This window comes from Mauremys reevesii, linkage group 12 (genome assembly GCF_016161935.1).
Source record: "Mauremys reevesii isolate NIE-2019 linkage group 12, ASM1616193v1, whole genome shotgun sequence".
NCBI classification, from domain to species: Eukaryota; Metazoa; Chordata; order Testudines; family Geoemydidae; genus Mauremys; species Mauremys reevesii.
In genome coordinates this window covers 30,590,369-30,614,208 of record NC_052634.1, presented here as the reverse complement: position 1 = coordinate 30,614,208, position 23,840 = coordinate 30,590,369, and the positions used below count along the sequence as shown (strand labels likewise).

Sequence of the window (23,840 nt, the reverse complement as noted above, 5' to 3'; positions counted from 1 at the left end):
CAGCTTCAACCTTCCTGGGTCTGACCCTTGAGCATTCAGTATCCCTGTCCCACCAGCTGCATCCTGCTGTGCGACTGCACATGGCTACAAAGAGAATGAACCCCAAATCCCCTGTGCTTTGGGAGCCAGGTTTATGTGGGAATTCTGTAGCTCAGATGACTTCATGCCTGGGCATTGGGATTCTTTACCAGTTTCTCTGGCACTGGGGCAATTTTGTGCTCACAGCTGTGATGGCCAAGTGGTTAAGGTGTTGGAGTCGAAATTCAATAGGCAGGTTCAAATCCTGCTCACAGCAAGGCCTGTGTTTTAGCCAGTCTCTCACCTGGGCAATACCTCTGTCCAACCCCCTGAGACACTCTCAATTCTTTCCCCACCCCAAGTAAATCCTGTTCTGCTCCTTTCATAGAGATGCCTGGGACACCACCTCACATTGTGTCCCTGAGGTGTCAGGCAAACTCTCAGCACCTGTAGCCTCTGCCACTCACCTGGTGCCCCATAGATCAGCCATAGCCCTGGTTCTGCTCCTCTCTGTAGCGTGTGAAAGGAGCTGAGTCAGCGACTGCATGGGAGCTACGGGGCTGCAGAACCAACAGAGAAAAAATAGGTGCTCAGCACCCACTGGCAGCCAGCTCCCCCCCCCCCACTACAGGCCTTGCTGACAAGCTCCTCCTCTTCCCCTTCAGCACCTCCCACTTGCCAGTGATCAGCTGTTCAGTGGAGTGCAGGAGGCGCTGGGCAGGGAGGGGGAGGAGCAGAGATGGAAAGAGGTGGGGAGGGAGAGGAATGGGACTGGGGTGGGGCTTGGGGAAGGTGGAGGAGGAAAGGGTTTTTTTCCGGGGACTGCACCCTCTAGGGCCAGCCCTGAAGGGAAGCACCGACTATCACAGTGACAATAGAAGTGACCAGCATTGCGGGGGAGACTGAGGGAGATCCGCACTCACCAGGTCTCTTCTCTCCCCCACGGTGAGCCAGACACTGCTCTCTCCTGGCTCTCACTCTAGCAGCTGGACGCCAAGGAGCCATTTCCCCACAGGAAGTGCATTGAGTGCCCCTGTGGTGCTGGGGGGCTGGCGCTGCTGCTGCCTGTGGGGCTGGCAGGGGGGCTGATGTCTGCACAGACTCTCAGCTGCCAGGCTGGAGGGGGCACTTGGGACCTTACCAGACTGGCTCAGTGAAGACGGGGGGTTGACAGAGCAATACAGACGCTCTCCAGAGCACGGAGCAGCATCTGCCCATGCAGCCAGGCAATGAGCATTTCCCACAGCCTGGAGCCGAGGGGGAGGCGGCAGCTGCTGTTCCAGCTGCTCGGGGACAGGCCCTGTCAGCCAACAGCCACTTCTTACTCCCCACAGCTAAGGGCGTCGGGTTCCTCTGGTGGGGGTGTGGAGCAGCCGTTCGTTTTCCTGTTCTTTTTGTGTGCAACTGCTGACAAAAATATCCCAGACAGAGAAGCAACAGGCCAAAATACTTCAATGCAGCTGCCAAAGTAGCTCAGTTACGAGAGCGTTAGACTGAAGAACTAAAGGTCCCTGGTTCAATCCCAGGCTTTGGCAGGCCCTTTCATCCCTCTTTGTACAGGGGTGGCTTGTTTTCTGGGAGCACTGCAGTGCCTGACCCAAGGTGAGTCCCTGAGCTTGGGCTCTGCAGTAGGAAAACATAGAAGGGGCTTCTGCCCCTAGTTGGCCCACCTGACCTTTAACAAGGCGAGATGGGAGCTGTCTTTCCCAACATGGCAGGAAGAGAGCAAGGCAGGGTGACCCTCAGGAATGGTGCCAGAGGGCTGCTGGGCAGTGACAGGCAGGGATTGGGGATGGAAGCTCCTCTGTGCAGCTGAGCAAGGGCACTACCAGGGAAGGGGCATCTGTAAAAGTGACCCAGCAACACCTCTCCTCCTCTGGGCACCTAGAGCAGAGGCAGCTGGTGCTGACAGCTCCAAGGGAAGGCTTAAAAGCCACAGGGCTAGAGGAGGTCAGGACCATGCCTATGTGTGGCCAGCAGACAGGCACCAAAACACCCAGCCAGGCTGCTCCCTGCCATGCCAAACACCCACTGAAGGTCACCAGCATGTGGGGCGGCTGCTGATGCTCTGTGGCCAACATCAGAAGATGGTAGGAAAGCAGGGCCAGCCCCCATCGGTGGGGCCTCTGACTGGTCCCACTCAAGGTGCTCACTTTTGCAGTGGGGCAGGAGATTTTACCCCAAGAGGCTTTTCCCCAGCTGGCAAGAAGCAGAGAAACACCCAGGCTCCAAAGACGCTGTGTAGCAAGTACCCTCCAGCACAGGGACAGGCGCACACACTAGCCCGGGCAGCCGCCCATTTTCTTTGGCAAGTCAGGAATGGCAAAGGTGAGACTGGAAGCACCTGGGGCTCATGCCGCAGCCTTTGTGACACCCACCCCCCAACTCCTTCCCGGTGCTCTAGCTGAAGCCAGAGCATTGGCCTGAGCGGCCAAGAAGAGGTTCCAGCCCTGAAGGGAGCAGGACTTTCAGCCCAAAGGTAAAACTGCACAATCACAACCACGAAGGGACTTGAACCCTCAATCGCCTGATGCGAAATCAGATGCCTTATCCATTAGGCCACATGGTAACATGAGAAACCCCCCTCCAAGCACTTCTTTGGAAAAGGCGGACATTGTTCTGAGTGTAGAAAAGAAACTTTAATAAAAAGGAGGAAAATCACCCTGTTTGGGTGCTTGGGGCTCCTCTTCAACAATACAACACCCAGTCTGCTTAAGCCCCCACCCAGTAACCTGGGGAAACTAACCCTGGCCACTGGGTGCCTCTAAGAGGCGATACTTTCCCCACTCACACGCACTGAGTGTAGAAAAGAAACTAAAGGAGGAAAATCACCTTGTATTTACTTGGGAAAACACCACAATCAGGATTCACAACACTATGAGCAAAACACCCGCCCCACAGTGCGCTGGGCAGTGGCCTTTTGCCTCGGGCTCTTAAATCCAGACACCAGAAGCTCTGTGGATGTGCCCCTCCCTTCACTGCACCTCACCCACAGCTGCTGCCCTGGGTCAATGAAAACCCAGAGTTCACCTCTCACCTCCTGGGGTGGAAAGCCCCTTTCTCCCTCCGCTGTCTGGCCACATTGCCGGCCACTTGCCGTTCCCCCCTGTCACCGCTCTGCTGGCCACCCTCTCTGCTCTGGGACGTCTTGTGGTCCGACCAGGAGCGGAACAGGCTCCCTAAAAGGAGCGGCCACCAGAGCCCGAACAGTAGCCCCATCCCTGCTACTCAACTCCACGCCCCTGCACCACCCCTTCTCCCCAAGGCCCCGCTCCTACGCTGCCTCTTCCCCCCAGCAGAGCACCTGTTGATTACTGTAGACTTCCAGCAGGGAGGACTCTGTGGGCAGGGGCGGCTCTAGGCATTTTGCTGCCCCAAGCATGACAGACAGGTTGCCTTCGGCAGCTTGCCTGCGGGAGGTCCGCCGAAGTCGCAGGACCAGCGGACCCTTCGCAGGCATGCCGCCAAAGGCAGCCTTCCTGCTGCCCTCGCGGTGACCGGCAGAGCACCCCTCCATGGCTTGCTATCCCAAGCACGCGCTTGGCGTGCCGGGGCCTGGAGCCGCCCCTGTCTGTGGGGACAATTTTTTCTGGCAGGGAGGTCTCAGTGGGAACATGCCTCTCTGGCCAGCCCTGCATTTGCTGAAAAAGTCAGCACACAGCACTTTGCTGCAGGCCCAGAGGCCTTTCTTCCTCCAGACTGTGAAGCCAGTGGACAGGTGAGGCAGTAGCACCTTCAGTCCCAGGCAGTAAAGGACCCTTCCTGGGAAAGGCCATGTCCTGAAAAGGAAAAACTAAAGTCAAGGAGAGTCCTTCTAAAACTCTTTGGGTATGTCACAGGGGGAAAGTGTTTCTTTGCCTCACCAGGGACTTGAACCCTGGCTCTTCAAATTAGAAGGCTGAAGCTCTGCCAACTGAGCTAGCTAGACTCACATTCTACAAAAAGCAAATTTTGTACAGAAGAGAAACTAGTCAAGAAAAATGAGGGCAGGAAACTATACAGAAAACCTGCTACTCTCGCTCTCTTAGCAGTCCTAGCCCCACCTGCTCCTCCATCTGGTGCCCTGAGGCCGTATTCTTTTTTTTGTTAAATATCAAATCCAGGAGAAAACACAGTTATACAAAGCAAAATGAAATCACAAACAGAAATGTCATTGGAAATACAGAAATAAAAGGAAAATGCAATTCCCATCACTTTATCATATCTGGGCCATTCCTGTATCGAGAGCACCCGCGAAGGTCCCTGTGTGCTTACGAGAAACGTGAAGGAACTCATACCACAGCCTGAACATGAAACTCAACTGCTCCCAGGTGCCGCAGTAAAACCCTTTCCCTGTTGTGAAGTTGCACTCCATAGGATTTTATGAAAGTATGCTAATGAGTGTGAATATAAAGTGACTGGACTATGCTTCATGCAAAAGGTCTCTTGTAAGGTATCATTACAAAGCTTATAATCTACGGTGTGTGTTCATCCTATTTGTATGAACCGATCATTCTTGGATCTGAAATTAGAAATATGAACTATAACTCTGAGGTCCTGTTGTAATGATGCAAAGTGTGGGCCATTAATAGTGGTTTGGACTCTTGATGGCCCATTAACCAGGACAATTTACTGGAGATGGCTCTGTCCTTCACCATCTGTGAGTCAGGCCAGGAAGAATGAAGGCTTGGGGGGGGGGGGGTGTCTCACGGGACATGTGACCATGTCACCTGGTACAGGAATCCATCTTAATCCTGGGGCTTTTCCCCAGGAGAGAGACAAAAGATTCCTGCCTTGTACCAAAGCTCTATAAGAGGGTGGAACTGAACAAACGTGGCTGCAGTCATGAGACATCCCCTAGCTACCACCTGAGCTGGAACAAGGGCTATAGCAGGTGAAAAGATTGGCCCCAGACAAGAAATAAGTCTAGTCTTTGCAGATGGGACCTTTCCCTCCACTGCTGGAGGATTCTCCCTTCTCATCTACCCTTGTCCCAAGCAGCACAGCAGGTAGGAATCTTAAATGTGCAGAGGAGACTTAGGAGCAGAAACCCCCCCAGACCTTCCATGCAATTGGCACTAGCCCCTCACTGAGCAGGATTGAAACTCCTGCAGGGCATGAGCAAAGCAGCAGGGTGAAAAGAACCTGGAGATACTGGGGATTGAACCCAGGACCGCATACATGCAAAGCATGTGCTCTACAACTGAGCTACATCCCCAGATGGGCCATTTGTGCTATAGGTTACACTTAGAGCCCTCCTGTTTCCAGAGCACCTAGTGGCCTAAAAGCAGCATGAGGGACACATTCCCTGCTCTGAGGCCAAATCTGCTGTCCTGGAAGTTGCTGGTTCTTAGGGGTCACTCTGCTGCAGGGCCAGATTCGATGTGTGGGGCAGAGAGAGTGGGTGCCCTGGACTCAGGGTGCAGAGATACACTCAGCCCTCTCCCCTGCATTGGGTGGGGGGTGCTGCCACCCCCTCCTGGAATGTAATGGGAGGGGAGGGGCGCTGTGAGTCACTCAACACCTGACCCCGGTGGCAGAAGTGCTGTGGGGAGCTCCAGGTGTTTCTAGGCTCTGCTCTTTCCACCTGCCTGTAAAGTCCAGCTTTCCCCAGCACATTCACTGCGGTGCAATTGGGTCACTGTTTCCATGGCTGAACAGCAAAGAATCACTCTCAGTTTCCCTTCTATTGGCAGCACGATTAGCCTGTGTCAGTGATTAATGAGGTGGATCTTGTTGTAGATTGATATTCATTCCCCACCTTGACAATTCACACCGTCCCTTTCCCATGCAGATTCCCAGCACCTCAGTGATCCTTGTAGCAGGAGTTGGGGCCTGAGATTTTCAGGGTTCTTCCCCCTCCAGCTGGAGTGAACTCAGCTTTTCCCCCATCCCAGACAATCCATGAAATAACAACAGGGGCATAAAGAAAAGGGGAGGGAACATCTCACGGCCAGGGCTGGATGTGCCCAGGGCCCCCTGCTTGTCCATTGTTTCCCTGGAATTTGGCCTCCTGCTTTGCACAAGGGACAGCTCAGCTCAGCATCGATCAGGTGACTCTGGGAAGTTCGGGGACCCTGGGCTCCCAAAGGAGGGTGAAGCAGGTCATCCCTGGAGCAGGTTAAAGCTGCAGGGTGACAGTGGGGTTGCTGCCCCTGTGAACAGCTGCTGTAGCACCGCCTGGGCAGGACAGGGAGAGCCAGTTATACCCCCCCCAGTCTGTATTGGGGGATGGGAGCGCTCACACCCTGGGGACCCACCCACCAGAGATCTACTGGGGGGGAGAGTGGCACCACACACCCAGGATCTTGTAGGGGGGGACAAGGGCATCCACACTCCGGTATCCTCTGCAGAGGGACGGACACCCACACATCCAGGATTCTGTATGGGGGGCAGAGGTACCCGGACACCTGGACGGGGGATGGGGGCACCGAAACATCCGGGATCTTACCTGGGAGGACAGCGGCGCCTGCAGCTTGACGTGAGAGGGGGGCGGGGGAAGCAGGAGCATTTTCCAGTTCCAGGCTGTCCCCATCTGGCCAAGGCACAGAGCTCACAAGCAGAGTTTAAAGCTCCAGCTGCCAGGCTATAATACAAGCTGGGCCCTGTGGCTGGTGCCTGTGATCCCAGCTCCTGGGGAGGCTGAGGCCAGCGGATCGCTTGAGCTCAGGAGTTCTGGGTTGCAGGGGGCTGTGCCGATCGGGTGTCTGCACTAAGTTCAGCATCAATATGGTGATCCCGGGGAAGCTTGGGGTCCCCAGCTTGCCTAAGGAGGGATGAACTGGCCCAGGTTGGAAATGGAGCAGGTCAAAACTCCCCTGCTGATCAGTAGTGGGGTCACACCTGTGAATAGCCCCTGCAGCGTAGCCTCTGTGAGACATGGTCTCCTTTTAGACACCCTCCCCCCCTGCAGAGCCTGGAGGGGGGGATGGGAGCACCCACACGCTGGGGATTCTGACTTGGGGGGAGGGACGCCCCCCTGCAACACAGCTCTTGAAAAGAGGAACAGCGACACCCACACACCACAGAGCCTGGATGGGGGCAGGGGAACCCCACCCGGGAGCTAGTTCACGGGGTGGGGGACACACCCATATGCTCCATTGCACCATTGTTAATGAGAAGAACGGGGGCATCCGCACAACACGGATCTTTAACCAACGGGGGGACACCCACACACTCCACTGTTAACCAGGAGGGACAGGGGCACCAGACACCCCCCGTAGCGTGGAGAACACCCACATCCACCGGATCCCTCATGGGGGTAAGACAGAGGGGATTGTAGTGGGGCCCAGCGCACCCACACACCAGGGATTGTTAAGGGTTGAAGGGACAGGGACACCCACACACACTGAGATCATGTCCTTGGAGGAACGCAAACCCTCCACAGAAGGACCTGGTCTGTTCCATGATGGCAGCCCAGCCTGGGTGAGTCAAAGTCTCTTTTTATACAGCCACGCCCCAGAGATCCTGACTAGGCGAGAGAGACACCCACCCACCAGAGATCATTAATGGTCTAGGGTGCACCCACACACCAGGGATTCTTATGGGTGGGAGGAATGGAGACAGCCAGACACACTGAGATCACTTCCTCCCAGGAGCCTGGGCCAGACAGGGAGACACAGTCCCCCTTTACAGATCTGCCAGACAACCTTCCTCCCACTCCCTCCACACAATGTTCTTATCTGGAGGTGAAGCCAGGGAAATCCCATGGAGGATTCTTATCTGGGGAACTGGGGGGACCCACTTACCACCAGAGATTCTTAAGGGCAGGAGGAACAGGGACTCCCAGCTCTGCAGCATGGGGGTGGGTCGCCTGCTGGGATCATCTGGGCATATTTCACCTCGTCAGCTCCCTGCCATTGCCTTGGGGGCCCCTTGTTCGCTGCCTCTGGTACCCAGTTTAGCCTCCTTCCTGAGGCTGAAACGCTTTGATCTATCTAAGGTCTGTGGGATCAATACGTGTCATGGTGTAATTCTGTGTTATTCGGGGGTCAGACTAGCTGAGCTAATGGCCCCTTCTGCCCTTAAACGCCATGAAAACATTTCCCTGGTTTCTCCTTGCGCCTGACAGACACCACGGTGAGGGGCCCAATAGAAGCTCCTGGACACAGCGCTCTGGCTCTTACTTTACTTGGGGACGTCAGCGCTTTCCTAGCAAAGCTGCTGCTAAAGCGCTGGATTTGGGGAACGGTTCGGCTCCGATTCAGAGATCTGCCTGCGCGGTGTGAACCTGCCACGAGGAGTGGGAAACGCAACCAGCAACCGGAGGCGTTGGCTGAGCTCCAGGCTGCCCCCGTGTGGCCAAAGTTTAGAACTGAGCAGGGGAGTTTAAAGCTGGCGATGGGAGGGAGCTGAACACGTGGGGCACGAAGGCTCCTGCGTGTAACACTTGTTGGGTGGGCAGCTGAGCGTAGCTGATTGCTGGAGTTCAGGGCTGCACCCCGGGGTGCTGAGCAGGTGTCTGTGCTCAGGTTGGCCTCGCTATGATGGTTTCTGGGAAGTTTGGGGTCACCAGTCCCCCTAGAGAGAGGGGAGCCAGGTCAGGAAAGGAGGCTGGCAAAACTCTGGTACCGATTGGCAGTGGGACTGCCCCTGTGAAGAGCCGCTGCAGCCCCGCCAGGGAGAGCCGGTCTCTCTTTATGCAGCCCCCCTCCCCCATTCCTCAGGACGAGGGTTGTGCTCAAAGTTCTGTGCCCTGTGTTTTCACCTCCGTGTGAAGCGCACAGTGCAAATAACCCTCAGCGCATCAGCTCAGTGCCAGGCTCCACTTCCACCCGCTCAGAGCGCAGCGCTCCCAGGCTGAGCCTGAAATTGGAAGCGGGAGACCCTGTAACCAGCCGGGCCCCATGGCTGGTGCATGTGATTCCCAGCTCATGGGGAGGCTGAGGCCGGTGGATTGCTTGAGCTCAGGAGTTCTGGGCTGCAGGGGGCTGTGCTGATCGGGTGTCCGCACTAAGCTCAGCATCAATATGGTGATCCCGGGGAAGCTTCAGGTCCCCAGGTTGCCTAAGGAGGGGTGAACCGGCCCAGGTCAAAAATGGAGCAGGTCAAATCTCCTGTGCTGATCAGTAGTGGGGTCACGCCTGTGAATAGCCCCTGCAGCGTAGCCTGGACAAGACAGTGAGTCACAGTCTCTTTTTATACAGACACCCCCCGCAGAGCCTGGAGGGGGGGATGGGAGCACCCACACGCTGGGGATTCTGACTTTGGGGGAGGGACGCACCCAAGCAACACGGATCTTGAAAAGGGGAACAGAGACATCCACAGATCCCGGATGGGGGCAGGCAGGGGAAACCACACACGGGAGCTAGTTCATGGGGTGGGGGACAGAGACACCCACCAGAGATCCTGGATGGGAGCACCCACATGATGGGGATCTTGAACTGGGAGGAGGGAAGCACCATGTACCAGAGGTTCTGAAGGGGGAACAGGGACACCCACACACCAGGTGTCTTGCAGCAAGAGCTGCGGTCTTCATTTACACCCGGCAGTGACGGGGAATTAACCACGTCCCTTGCAGAGCTTGTTCCACTAGATGATTAGCCTCATTGTCAGGGCCGGCTTCAGGAAGTGCGGGGCCCAATTCGAACAGTTTCGATGGGGCCACGGCAGGGATGACTAAAACAAAAAAAACCTTAAAAAAAACCCTTTCATTTCTTCCATGTATTATTTACTTTCCATGACTATATAAATAATAACTAAATTATCTATTACATACATTGCATCATATATTAATTAGCTGATTTGCACTTTCATATCAGGAAAATAATTTGTTTTGATAGTTGTACAACTGATTTTCTTCACTAATGTTTATTTTATTAAAATTTATAAATTATTTCCTTATTAATATAAAATTGCCCCCTCCTTCCCCGCCCCCCCCCAGCGCCGCCCGGCTCCGTGGAAACAAACCCTCCTTCCCCAGCTCCACCCCATCGAAACAAGGTTCGGGGGCGGAGGGAGGAAGAAACGGCACACATGGGGTGACCAGATCACAGCAGTAAAATAGGACCTGCCCCCTCCCTGCTCAGCCCCACCATCACATCCTTCTTCACCCCCTAGCTCCCTGCTGGCTTGCTGCATCCCTCCTAGTCAGTCCCCCACCACCACTCGCCTCCTTTCACCTTCTCCCTCCCCTGCCAGAAACCCCCATGCCCGCCCCTAGAACTCCTGCTGGTTCACTGCTCGCCTCTTTGCCCACTCACCCCCTCACCCTTCCCCCCAAGTATAACGCCTCATTCAAAGACCCAGGGGTCACTATATTACTGCACACAGAAGTCAATCAATGCAGTTATAGATAAATCTCTGCATTATGCATTTTTGTATAACTTTTATATGACTTTGTATTGAACCTTGGTAATATGTTATAGCAGGCCCTAAAGGTAGTGTAATTAAGGTAAAAGAAAAATGTCTTTTTGCTTGGAGTAGAATAAGATCTTCCCCCCACTTTGTAATCAGTTGCCCTGTTGAATGAATGAGGTGTGAATGAGGAAGGTGTGGAAGGCAGCACCTCCAGACACCTGCAACCCTTGGAGAGGGGCTGGGAGCCAGATGGAGGAGAGCTTTGCCCAGGCTGAGTGGGACGGAGTTTGGGTGCTGGGTGCAGGCTCTGGGCTGGGGCACGGGGTGGGGTGCAGGAAGGGTGGAGGGGTGTAGGCTCTGGGAGGGAATGCAGAGGGCTGGGTGCAGGCTCTGGGACAGAGTTTGGGGGCCGGAGATGGGGTGCTGGGTGCTTGGGGGGGAGGGGACTGCCATCACATGTGGCTTCCTTCCTCCTCTGCTGCCCCTCACCATAGCCTCGGTGGGGAATGGGGCTGCCCCTTGCCCAGTGTTTGCAGGAGTGGTGGCTGGGGGGAAACCCAGTCAAACTCTGGTTTTACTCTTGATGGGTCACTTTAACCCATTACACACCCTTTCCTGCCTCTCTCACCCCGCTTTTCTACTGGGCTTGTTTGCTCTTTTCGGTGGAGCCAGATGAAAACCACAAACCTCAGAGAGAGCAACAGGCTGGAAGACTAGACTGAACCCACCACCCAGCCTAGTCCATCCCAGAGCCCAGAACTGAGGACAAATGACCCCCCGCCCCCAGGCCGCCTGTGTCCCCGCCGGGCCGCGCCCAGCACTTCCAGCGAGTCGGGATGGCGGCATGAGGCGGGGTTTCAACCGGACTCCCCCCGCTAAATTCACCCCTGTTTTGCAACCACTCTGCACCAAGAGCACCTTCCTTCCCTGCCCTAGAGCTGCTGGATGGCTAGAAAGCTGAGCTGGGCATTTGATTGATCTGGAATATTATCATGCCCCCCCTCAAAAAAACCTTAATATCCCCGCAGCTTTGGGGGAGGGGAATAGCCCCCCCCCCGAAAGCTGGTCTAATTTATTGTTGTAGGGCAAACGAAGGAGCCATAGTTTAATGGAAATATTCAGCCCCCACAGAGATCTTGCAGCAGGGAAAGCAGAGTTGATGGGAAGGGAACTGGTCTGGATAGGAGCCCCCCGTCCTCTTTCTTTGCAAAATAATTTGGAGAGGGGAATCAGATCATGCCGTGCCTCAGTTTCCCCTCTTCCCGGGAAGGGGGGGGAGAGCTAAGTCTCAGCCTGCCATGTTGCAGACCGTTCGCATTCTCCCCTCTTGATGTATTTGGTTTCCTCCTCCAAACCTCCCTCTCTCTCTCACCTGGAGTTCACAGCACTAAGTACCGGCTCGGGGCTTTTTTCCTGGGTTACATGATCCCGACTTTAGTTTTGAACCAGACACAGGCAGGCACCAACTCACCCTCAAACAGCAACACCACGAAAACCACAACACCAGCCCAATATTACAACCCTCCGGGGAATCACAGGGTCAGACACTCACGGCTGGAAGCCCCAGCAGCTGCTCAGGTGAGTGAGGTGCACGGCAGAGATTCCTGTCTCCCACCGGACCGGAAGCTCCCTCGGCGTCTCCTCCAGGTGAGTGCTGGGGGTGGGGGAGGGGAAGGAGGGCTGCAAAGCACATGTGCCTCCTCCCCCCTCCTGACCTGCAACACCCACGCGGCTGCCTCTGCCTCAGCCGGCCAGGGTCTCTCGTTGCCTAGCAACAACAGCTGCTGCTTCCGGGAGACGCTGCCGGCGCGGGGCCCTCTCAGGCGCGGGGCCCAATTTGGGGGAATCAGGCAAATCGGCCTAAAGCCGGCCCTGCTTGCAGCCCTTCTCTTCCGCCCTGACTGATGGGGGGAGTATTGAGCCTCCCTCCCTTAGGCCCTTCAGCATCCCTGGGGAACACCAACACCGCCCAAGTGACTTTGGGCCAGTAGGTCAACCAATAGGGCTGCCTCCCAGGCCAGGCTGCAGCCCAGCTTCAGGACTCAGAGGAAATGGAGCTCACATCCCTACCTACAGGACTCCAGGCATGGCCAGGCTTCTGGATCAAACGTCCCCTCTTGTGCTCAAGTCACAACAGCTAGCGGGCAAAAGACAGGCTTTCATGGCATTGGAGAGAGCAAGATAGAGCCTTGGAAGACCCAGCAGGGTTTGTGGCACAGGAATTGCCCTCAGATCCTACCGAGACTTCAGCTCAGATTGCAGGATTCAAAGTCCCAAGTGCTGCCCTTACACCATGGGGCCAATAGGGAACCCCCAGACCTCTGCTGAGCTCTGGTGTGGATGACCCTGTGCGGGCAGCCCTGCATTTGCTCACCAAGTTGGCCTGCAGCAGTTTGCTGCAGCTCCCAGAGGCCTTTCTTAATCCAGCCTGAGAGGCCAGTGGGCATGTGAGGAAGTTGCCCCTTCAGTCCCAGGCAGTACATGGCCCTTCCTAGTGAAAAGCCAAGTCCTGGGGAAAAAAGGCCAAATAACACCTTAGAGAGATGCCTTCTTCCACTTTGAGGGGAATGGTTCCTGCTTCATCTGACCAGGGATTTGAACCCTGGACCCTCAGATTAAAAGTCTGATGCTCTACCAACTGAGCTAGCCAGGCTCACATATAAAAGAAGCAAATTTCGTGCAGATGAGAAACTCGTCATGAAAATGAGGGCAGGAAACAATACAGAAAACCTGCTACTCTGGCTCTCTTAGCAGTCCTAGCCCCAGCCTGCTCCTCCATCCGGCGCCCTGAGGCCTTATTCTTTTTTTAGTTAAATATCAAATCCAGGAGAAAACACAGTTATACAAAGCAAAATGAAATCACAAACAGAAATGTCATTGGAAATACAGAAATAAAAAAGGAAAATGCAATCCCCATCACTTTATCGTGTCGGGGCCATTCCTGTATCGAGAGCACCCGCGAAGGTCCCTGTGTGCTTACAAGAAACCTGGAGGAACTCATACCACAGCCTGAACATGAAACTCAACTGCTCCCAGGGGCCGCAGTAAAACCCTTTCCCTGCTGTGACGTTGCACTCCATAGGATTTTATGAAAATATGCTAATGAGTGTGAATATAAAGTGACTGGACTATGCTTCATGCCAAAGGTCTCTTGTAAGGTATCATTACAAAGCTTATAATCTACGGTGTGTGTTCATCCTATTTGTATGAACCGATCATTCTTGGATCTGAAACTAGAAATATGAACTATAACTCTGAGGTCCTGTTGTAATGATGCAAAGTGTGGGCCATTAATAGTGGTTTGGATCTTGATGGCTCCCATTAACCAGGACAATTGACTGGAGATGGCTCTGTCCTGCACCATCTGTGAGTCAGGCCAGGAAGAATGAAGGCTTGGGGTCTCACAGGACATGTCACCATATCACCTGGTACAGGAATCCATCTTAAACCTGGGGCTCATCCTCAGGAGAGAGACAAAAGATTCCTGCCGTGTACCAAAGCTGTATAAGGGGGTGGAACTGAACAAACATGCTGCAGTCACGAGACATCCCCAGCTACCACCTGAGCTGGAACAAGGGCTATACCAGGTGAAAAGATTGGGCCCAGACAAGAAATAAGTCTAGTCTTTGCCTCTCAGTCTGTGCAGATGGGACCTTCCCCTCCAGTGCTGGCAGATTCTCCTCTCTCATCTACCCTTGTCCCAAGCAGCACAGCTGGTGGGAATCTTAAATGTACAGAGGCGACTTAGGAGCAGAAACCCCCCGCTCCACCTTCCATGCAATTGGCACTTGCCCCTCACTGAGCAGGAGTGAAATTCCTGCAGGGCCACATCCCCTTTGGGCATGAACAAAGCAGCAGGGTAAAATGAACCTGGAGATGCTGGGGATTGAACCCAGGACCTCATACATGCAAAGCATGTGCTCTATCACTGAGCTACATCCCCACATGGGCCATGCATGCTATAGGTTACACTCAGAGCCCTCCTGTTTCCAGAGCACCCAGTGGCCTAAGAGCAGCATGGGGGACACATTCCCTGATCTGAGGCCAAACTTGCTGTCCTGGAGGTTGCTGGTTCTTAGGGGTCACTTTGCAGCAGGGACAGATTCGATGTGTGGGGCAGAGAGAGTGGGTGCCCTGGACTCAGGGTGCAGAGATACACTCAGCCCTATCCCCAGCATTGGGTGGGGGGTGCTGCCACCTCCTGCTGGAAGGTAATGGGAGGGGAGGGGCGCTGTGAGTCACTCAACACCTGACCCTGTTGGCAGCAGTGGTGTGGGAAGCTCCAGGTGTTTCTAGGATCTGCTATTTCCACCTGCCTGTGAAGTCCAGCTTTCCCCAGCACATTCACTGTGGTGCAATTGGGTCACTGTTTCCATGGCTTAGCAGCAAAGAATCTCTCCCAGTTTCCCTTCTATCGGCAGCAGGATTAGCCTGTGTTGGTGGTTAATGAGGTGGATCTAGTTGTAGATTGTTATTCATTCCCCACCTTGATAATTCACACAGTCCCTTTCCCATGCAGATTCCCCGCACCTCAGTGATCCTGGTAGCAGGGGTTGGGGCCTGAGATTTTCAGGGTCCTTTTTCCCCTCCACCTGCAGTGAACTCAGCTTTTCCCCCATCCCAGACAATCCATGAAATAACAACAGGGGCATAAAGAAAGAGGGGAGGGAACATCTCAGGGCCAGGGCTGGATGTGCCCAGGGCCCCCTGCTTGTCCATTGTTTCCATGGAATTTGGCCCCCTGCTTTGCACAAGGGACAGAGAAAGATCTTGCTGTTCCTGTGTCTGTGCAAGGAAAATTGTGCTTCCCTAGGAAAGAGAGGCAGGAAATGGCCCCATGGTGGGACATTATCCTCAGGATTAAGACCTAAGGACTCAGGCTGAGAACTGATAGAACTGCACTCATCTGGGATTTAATAAATTGTCTTTCATGGAGCAGGGCCAGTTCCAGTGTTTTTGGCACCCCAAGCGGAAAAAAAAAACCCGCTGCCACTTTTGGTGGCAAGTCCTTCCATCTGAGAGGGACTGAGAGGGCTTAATTGCCGCTGAAGCCTCCCCTTTCCATTGACCACCCCAGGGACCTGCTTGCTGTGCTGCCATGGAGACACTGGGAAGATGGGGGGAATCAGGAAAATAGCATGGATTTATTTACATTGCAAGTGAAGAAAAATCAAAGCTTTCTTTGGTTTAAAGTCACTTTTCCCTGACTGGGAATTGAACCCAGGCCTTGGGAGTGAGAGTGCCAAATCCTAACCGCTAGACCATCAGGGAAGAGAGGGTGTTGTTTTTCTTCTCACTTATGCTACACTTTCTTAGGCTACTTTCTAGCCACTTCCTGAAATTACTCCATTATCTACTCCCTGAGGGCCTAGGAGCAGAGTGCAGGAACCCCTGTGCTCAGGGTCACAACCTGAGCCCAACCCAAGCCACTGAAACAAACTCAAATGATGCTTCAGCTTCCTCCAGCAGGATCACAGAGCAACACAAAGAAAACCCATGAGGAACAATCCTTCTCTGTCTTCATTTACCCCATCACAGCCCTCTCAGCAGCCCGCTCTTGTGGGAAGGACAGTGAGCTGATAGGAGCTCTGGCACAGAGACCAAGGGAGGGGTGTTGCTCCCCCTGGGTGTGAGCTGATCACATTCTGACTCCGTGTAACGGGGCTCTGAGCTTTGCCATCTTGTGAGTTCTGTGTCCTCAACAAGCAACCACAGCACTGACCCCTTTCCTTGTCTTCCTCAGATTCCCCGGCCCTTCCCCACAAATGGTTCTATCAGGCGCTGGAGGGATCTAAGGACCTGCAGGTTTCCCTCACCCTCTCCTGAAGCAAACAGTGATTCCCTTCTCTGACACTCCTGGGCCTGGGCTTCTTTTGAGTTTTTCCCCAGGGGACCTGATTCCCTGTGAAAATGTGTGTGGCATGTGGGGAACTCAGACTCAGACTCTCCCCCACTAGATGAGTCCAACAGCACCTCCCACTGGTGGAGGAATCCTAAATTCCACCCTCCCACCCTGGTTACTCTGACCAGCTGATGGCGACAGCATGCTAAATCAACCCCAGCTCTCTGGTCTAGAAAGCAGCATCTAACCAGCCTTGTGACAGCTCTGGTTTGCTCGCTGGAGCCATAACGAACCAGGAAAGAAGGCAAATGTCAGACAGGGAACCTCAGCTCCACAAATAAACACCCTCAGGCTCCTTCTACACTGCGACTGGGCAGTTGACTGACTTCAAATCCAGCTAACCCAGTTGGTAGAGTGTGAGACTCTTAATCCTGCCATCATGAGTTTAAGCCCCATATTGGGCAGCAGCAACAGGCCTTAGGTGTCACTCTTCTGCTTATAGTCACAGCCCAGAATGAAAGTTCCACACCCCAGGATAAGCTTTGCAGCAAGACAAGATAAGCACATTAGCCAATGGTTAACAGGTTACATAATGTCTTCGCCCATGGTCTTAAATTAGCAAGTTAACATTTAATGAATACTTTGATACAATGTTAGTTGTATAAAATATCTATGTTGAATTCTGATTTGGGGTCCATTGGAATGGAGCAACTCCTTTGATTGTCCAACAGGTAGATTCCTAGGGGTTAAAGCAAAGAAACAGTGAAAGTATATGGCAATAAAGATTGTTTTCTGTGTGTCTAAAGGCAGGCATTGGTCCCTGGGAAGGGAGGTGGAAGGATGCCATAACTTATACTGACATGTGACAACTTCTCATAAACTCAAGGTTGCATCTGTGGGAAGAACGTCTCCCTACAGAAGAGACTAACACAATAGGAACAGGGATTCTTTGTTCAATCTGCAACTCTGAATAAGACACAGTTATTTAGTTCTTAGCTCCAACACCTGGCAATTTGCTGACCAGGCCTATCTTAGCAAGCAAGGCTTTCTGTTTACCCAGCTTTTTCTTAGCTGATCACGATTTGCTAGGCCTCTGGTCCCTTGACTTTGCTACCCCTGGGTGTGAGCTGATCACGTTCTGATTCCATGTAACGGGGCTCTGAGCCAATGGTTAACAGGTTATATAATGTCTCCGCCCATGGTCTTATATATTTTATACTAATAACATTTTATCAAAGTATTCATTAAATGTTCTTCCCTGGACTTTGGGTCTGGAAAAGAGCTGGCACAATCCATAGACCAGGTTGTTATACAAAATGCACATAGATTTTAACTCTTCACATACAGTAATGGCAAAGTTCTTGGTTTAGGCTTGTAGCAGTGATGGAATAAATTGCAGGTTCAAATACAGTCTCTAGAGTCCATCCACTGCTGGGATGGGACATTGAGTCTTTTGTACAGAGCTTCAGTTTGTAGCAAAGTCACTCCGGAGGTATGAAGCAGGATTGGAGATGAGGCATCAGCCTTTTATAGTCTCTTGCCATGTGGTCTTTGCTTTCTTTGTCTCAAGGACACTCTATCCAGCATGTGGCATAGAAAAACCTGAGTTCTGTCCATAGGCAGGTCCCTGCATACCTTGCTGAGTCATAAGGTGTATCTGCCTTCTCTCAATGGGTCAGTTGTATAGCTGATGGTCCTTAATTGGGTGATCCACAGGGAGTAGCTCAAACCTCCAAAGTGCCTGGCCAGGGGCAGGACATTAGCCCAGCAAGGGAGGGGTGTGGCAGTGACATCACAAAGGCCTTTTGCAGGACCTCAGACTATTGGTCAAAGGTGGTGGAGAGGTGGTGACCTCACAGAGAGATGCTGACATCAGCCAGGCAGGACAGGGGCGAGGGGCCAGGGAAACCTCAGAGACCCCTGTGGCTTTGCTTCAGCAAGTCTCCTTCTCCAGGTCTCTCTTTGAGGACTGAGGGAGTATTCGGGTTCACGGATGTGAGCTCCAGGAGCCTCTTTTGAGTTTTCCCCTTCCCTTTTAGTGATTTTACTAGAAAACAGCCATCCCAACCACACATCCTCTCCCCCTCGTGCTGGATCATCTGCTTTGCCCCCCACCTCCTCTTGGGGTGTGCTGTGCGGCGTGGCTGGGGATTGTGCAATGGCCCAGCACCAGGCAACGCAGAACGGACACCACAGGCCCTGCCCTGCCCCACCGCACTGGAGCTGCCTTCCAGGTGCATTGGAGCCCAGTGCCCTGAACCTGTGCCCTCCTGCCCCACAAGGGGTGAGCTGCAGCCCCACCATGCTCTGCAGAGGGGAGAAGGGTCAAGCCAACCAGCCCATTTAGGATGGGGGTATCAATACCCTTTTTTCTGCACAGCCACTGACCATCAGCAGGATTCCTCCTCCCTCCTGTGCCTCAGTGCAATTAAATCTCCACACCTAGACAGCTTGTCCATCCGCTGCACCTCAATCCCCCATGCCTGAGCCTCCCTGCCAAAGCCCTGCACCTGGCTCCATAGAATTAAGTCTCACATCTCGCTGGGAACTCGACTTCTGTGCCCAGAGAGTCTCAACCCCCCTCAGTAGATGACCTGAGTCTGAGAAACACAGTGTCCGTCTTCTCTAAAGAAGTACTTGGAGATATTTTTTTCTTGTGGGAGCACGTGGCCTAATGGATAAGGTGTCTGACTTCGGATCAGGCGATTGAGGATTCAAGTCCCTTCGTGGTTGTGTTGGGAATAGGGAACAGGGACACAGACAAGGCTCTGCGGTGTCAGAGCTGGGAAGTGGGACGAGGGGTGAACACTCTGCAGTGTCAGAGCTCATAGACTCATAGACTTTAAGGTCAGAAGGGACCATTATGATCATCTAGTCTCACCTCCTACACAACGCAGGCCACAGACTCTCACCCACCCACTCCTGTAACAAACCCCTGGCCTATGTCTGAGCTATCAAGTCCTCAACTCGTTGTTTAAAGACTTCAAGGTGCAGAGAATCCTCCAGCAAGTGACCCATGCCCCATGCTGCAGAGGAAGGTGAAACCCCCCCAGGGTCTCTGCCAACCTGCCCTGGAGGAAAATTCCTTCCCGACCCCAAATATGGCCATCAGCTAAACCCTGAGCGTGTGGGCAGGACTCACCAGCCAGCACCCAGGAAAGAATTGTCTGTAGGGATGTGGGGTAAACACAGTCTGCGGTGTCAGAGCTGGGAAGAGAACAACGTGGAACAGACTCTGTGGGTGTATAGAGATAAGCCCGACTGGTGTGAAGGGCTTTGAAATCTGCTTGCTTGGAAACTAACCCCAGTAAACATCCCTTTGTCTGCGCTTCCGACTTCTGGTCTTTTGCTGCTTGCTTTCTGCGACAAGAGCCAGGGAAGTGGGCAGGGGAAGGGAAAGCCCTCTAACAATGGCTCCTTGCTCCTCTCCCTCCAGGCTCAGGGGTGGGCAGGATTCCAGGCTCTGGTTGAGGGATCCTGGCACAGGGGCTGGTGGGGGAGAAAGGATGGTAGATTCTCATCTGCACTCTGGAGAGAAGGTAATAAGTGACAGGGGCATTTTTGACTCCTCCCCTGCCTCAGGGTCCCCAGGGCTGGAATTCTACGTTCCACAGGGCCAAATAAGGGGGTGAAGCCATTTGGTTAATGAAAACCAGTGCTCTAGGTGAGGTTTGAACTCACAACCTCAGCATAGCTCCTCTCAGCACTGCCCTATAAGTACTGCACACTAACCAATTGTGCCACTGGAGCACCTGTTAGTTGTGATTCTCCAAAACCCCTTGGTTGATACAGGCAAGGAGTGACCCCAAAACATTCTCAGTCAAGCTGAGAGCAGATAGCGACAAGTGTTGGTACTTGGTGGGGTGGATCCTTCTTAACGGTTCCAGGCACCATTTGACCCTTTTGTTCTTCCCTGTGTAATAACAGAGCTGGTTAAGACTCAATGGAGAGTCTTGCTGCAGCCCAACAGAGCTGAAATCACTGATAACCAGCTCTAAGCATTAGTCCTGCTTTGGGACAGTGTCTCTCATGCAACAAACTGCCCAGTCTGCGCTAGCAGTGAGGCTCCCTCACTAACAGCTGAAATCAGGGAGAGCTGTGGGACGTGCAGGGCCCCAGGGGTGCTTGAACAGGGGGGAACAACACCCCAGCCTTGCCACTTTGTAATGACCGTAAGGGCGAGTGAGGGTGGGGAGGGGACGGAGAGCAGTGAGCGGGAGGAGGAGTCTGGGGGGAAGAGGCAGCGCAGGAGCGGATCCTTGGGGAGAAGAGGTGGGGCAGGGGCTTGGCCTTGAGTGGAAGGGGTGGGACTACTGTTCGGGCTCTGGTGGCCGCTCCTTTTAGGGAGCCTGTTCCGCTCCTGGTAGGACCACAAGACATCCCAGAGCAGAGAGGGTGGCCAGCAGAGCGGTGACAGGGGGGAACAGCAAGTGGCCAGCAATGTGGCCAGACAGTGGAGGGAGAAAGGGGCTTTCCCCCCAGGAGGTGAGAGGTGAACTCTGGGTTTCACTGACCCAGGACAGCAGCTGTGGGTGAGGTGCAGTGAAGGGAGGGACACATCCAAAGAGCTTTTGGTGTCTGGATTTAGGAGCCCGAGGCAAAAGGCCACTGTCCAGCGCACTGTGGGTGGGTGTTTTGCTCATAGTGTTGTGTTATGAATCCTGATTGTGGTGTTTTCCCAAGTTAATACAAGGTGATTTTCCTCCTTTTTCTTAAAGTTTCTTTTCTACACTCAGTGGTTGTGAGTGGGGAAAATATCACCTCTTAGAGGCACCCAGTGGCCAGGGTTAGTTTCCCCAGGTTACTGGGTGGGGGGCTTAGGCACATTGTGTGTTATATTGTTGAAGGGGAGCCCCAAGCAGCCAAACAGGGAATTGTAACTTCAACCTTCAGAGTATGAGCCAGAGGTGCTGCCAGCTGAGCTAGCCAGGCTGCCTAAACGTATTAACCCCTTTTACCACAAGAGCAAAGACCGGGTACTTCTGTGCTTCTCAGCAGCTGGGAAAAAGCCTCTTGGGGGAAATATCTCCTGCCCCACTGCCAAAAGGAGCCCTCTGAGTGGGAACGGTCAGAGGCCCCACCTACTTTCCAACCACCTTGTGATGCTGGCCGCAGAACGAATGCTGGTCTGTGAGTGGCCTTCAGTGGGGGTTTGTCATGCCAGGGAGCAGGCTGGCCGGGTGTCTCTGTGGCTGTCTGCTGGCCACGCATAGGCATGGTTCTCCCCTCCTCTGGCCCTGCCCTTGGTTGCTCTGTGGCTTTTAAGCCTTCCCTTGGAGCTGTCAGCACCAGCTGCCTCTGCTCCAGGTGCCCAGAGGAGGAGAGGTGTGTTAAGCTCTAGCCTGGGACTCTTCCTCCCTCCTGACTGTGAAGCCTGGCCCTGGCTGTCCTTCCTTTAAATGCCATGTGGGCAAGAGGAAAAGTGTGGCAGCTGCAGGGACCAAAGGTGGAGCAGTGAGAAACAACCATATGGTCAACCCGCAGGACTCTCTAGCCAGACTGTTAAGTTCTAGGACCCCAACCTATAGCCGCCAGCCCATTGAAACAGCCAGACCAAAGACCTGTCTCCAGTGGGCATCAGTCACCCAGCAGGAGGGAAAAAAACTCACTTTAGTTCATCCTGAGAGAAGGCAGCCAAACACATTGAGCTCCAGGGCTTTGCAGCAAACTAACATATCTCCAGGAGGTCCTACTGAGATTTGAACTCAGATTCCAGGATTCAAAGGCCTGAGTGCTGCCCATTACACCATGGGACCTGCTCCTGTTCTAGTGAGGTGGGTTACCTCTTTTATAGGGCACAAGCGCCGGAAATCCTTCCTCCTATGCCCAAATTTCATTCCTCACCCACAAAACATTAGGGTACGCTTACTTCATAGGCTAGTATGTTTGTGTGTGTTGATGACATGTACATATGCACATAAGTTCCCCTGTGGTGTACCTGTTAAGTCTGTGGGTACAACACTGAAAAAAAACCCTATGTCATTCTCCATTGTCGATTGGTCTAGGTAAAGGTCTTAGACAGGCGTGGGTACTTCTCTATTTAAGTAACAAGATAAAGGTCAAGTTTCCTTCCTGAGTAAAAGGTCACACTATAGAGATGCTCACTTTGCCTTAGCTTAACATACAGGATAGGGCCTGTAGGTCCTCGTAAGTCATGTGCCCCAGCCCCCTAATCATTTTTATTGCCCTCTGCTGGACTCTCTCCAGTTTGTCCACATCCCTTCTCATGTGGGTCCCAACCCCAAAAGTACTCACATTTCACCCCAATGGCCCCCAAATGCCAGCTTTTAATATGGAAATAGGGTGCTGCCATGATCAAGTCACTCCCGAGCTCTTCAGTGGAGCCTGCTGGTGGAGAACAAGGTGAAAATTAGCCAGGACATCGCTCAGTCAATTCCCTCTGCTCCCAGCAGGTGGTATCAGAAAGTTCCATGATGGCTCAGTTCCCTTTCTCTCATCAGCTTCAGGCCCCAGGGTTACAAATGCACAAACCAGTTGGGAGTCTCCCCTAGGCTCAGGGTGTGGGGCTGCTCTGAGGGGATGGACTTGCACACTTGGGATATTAGTGCAAACATACAATTTCAATTTCTCTTAGAGAAATTTGAGGGCAATCTATATTTAGTAAAAATCTTATTTAGTGAAAGGAAAGCTACAGTGACAGCCTGGCTACTGGGATGCAAAACACTTTCCTCCTGGGAGAAACAAGAAGTTAGAATTAGAAATTTACATTGTTTCTTCCAATGTTGGCACAGGTTTAATTTTGCTTCTGTGTAGGTTTATTTCAAGCTGTGACTATTTTGGTTTATTGGGTTGTTTTAGTTGGAATGGAACTTTATAATTAACATTTGCTGGATTCGAATAGCTGACCTGCAACACCAGTTTTGACATAGTTCTGCATATTTTATACAGATTTGGCCAGTATTCAAGGATTCGATTCCTTTATATGAGGTTTTAGTGGTCAGGCTTATTTATTTTATGTTATTTTTATCATCCGGCTGTAGCACACCTTTTTGGATAAAATGTTGGAATTATTAATTTATGGCATTTGTTAGTTTTTATTTTTAAAAACAAAGTTTTTCTTAATTTTTGGGTTTTAAATTAAGCATTGGTTTTGGTTTCAATTTTTTATTTAGGTTTTGGTTATTGATGGGATCTTTAAGAACTTTGGATTTAATACTATAATTAAGACAGATTTAAATTATTTAAAGTAAACCCTGTTTGCTATTTTATTTTAATAAAGGTTGTATTGCTCTAAACGCTGGCCAGGGGGTGAGGCGATGAGCCTGGCCTTTATGTGAGAAGGAGCAGAGGCATGGGAGGCATGGCCCCCGTGAAGGGTGGGGCCAGGTGATGGGGGGCACAGCCCCCCAATTTTTTTTGTGTAGCCCATCTCAGTCCCTCACCAAATGAGAAGAGTCTGATGCCACCCCTGCTGGTCACTGGGTGTCACTGCTGCTCCATGGGAAACATGCTCTGTGCATTACCCAGATTGGTGGGAAACACACTCTGTGCATTACCGTGACTGGTCCGTGGGGTGTCACTGCTCCTAGAAGGCAGACACACGCTGTGCATTACGCCACCTGGCCACTGGGTGTCACTGCTGTATCAAGGGAAACACCTTCTGTGCATTACCCTGATTGGCCACTGGGTGTCACTGCTGCGCCAAGGGAGACATAAGAGCGGCCAGACTGGGTCAGACGCA

The 23,840-nt window shown here is 52.9% G+C and overlaps 1 protein-coding gene and 6 non-coding genes across 7 annotated transcripts in view; 1 reads left to right on the top strand and 6 right to left on the bottom strand.

Moving 5' to 3' along the window:
* The window catches only part of LOC120375640 (zinc finger protein 850-like), a gene marked incomplete at its 3' end in the record, with an annotated part of 811,498 nt that overhangs the window by 171,063 nt on the left and 616,595 nt on the right, over positions 1–23,840 (bottom strand). The gene's annotated exons all lie outside the window — the stretch shown is intronic.
* Positions 225–295, top strand: TRNAS-CGA. The gene has a single exon. It is a non-coding gene; the product is annotated as a tRNA-Ser (tRNA).
* Positions 5,144–5,215, bottom strand: TRNAA-UGC. Its single transcript has one exon. It is a non-coding gene; the product is annotated as a tRNA-Ala (tRNA).
* TRNAK-UUU lies at positions 12,877–12,949 on the bottom strand. Its single transcript has one exon. It is a non-coding gene; the product is annotated as a tRNA-Lys (tRNA).
* Positions 14,168–14,239, bottom strand: TRNAA-UGC. Its single transcript has one exon. It is a non-coding gene; the product is annotated as a tRNA-Ala (tRNA).
* TRNAE-CUC lies at positions 15,496–15,567 on the bottom strand. The gene has a single exon. It is a non-coding gene; the product is annotated as a tRNA-Glu (tRNA).
* TRNAI-UAU lies at positions 19,795–19,888 on the bottom strand. The gene is made up of 2 exons: positions 19,851–19,888; positions 19,795–19,830 (listed from the first exon to the last, which is right to left on the bottom strand). It is a non-coding gene; the product is annotated as a tRNA-Ile (tRNA).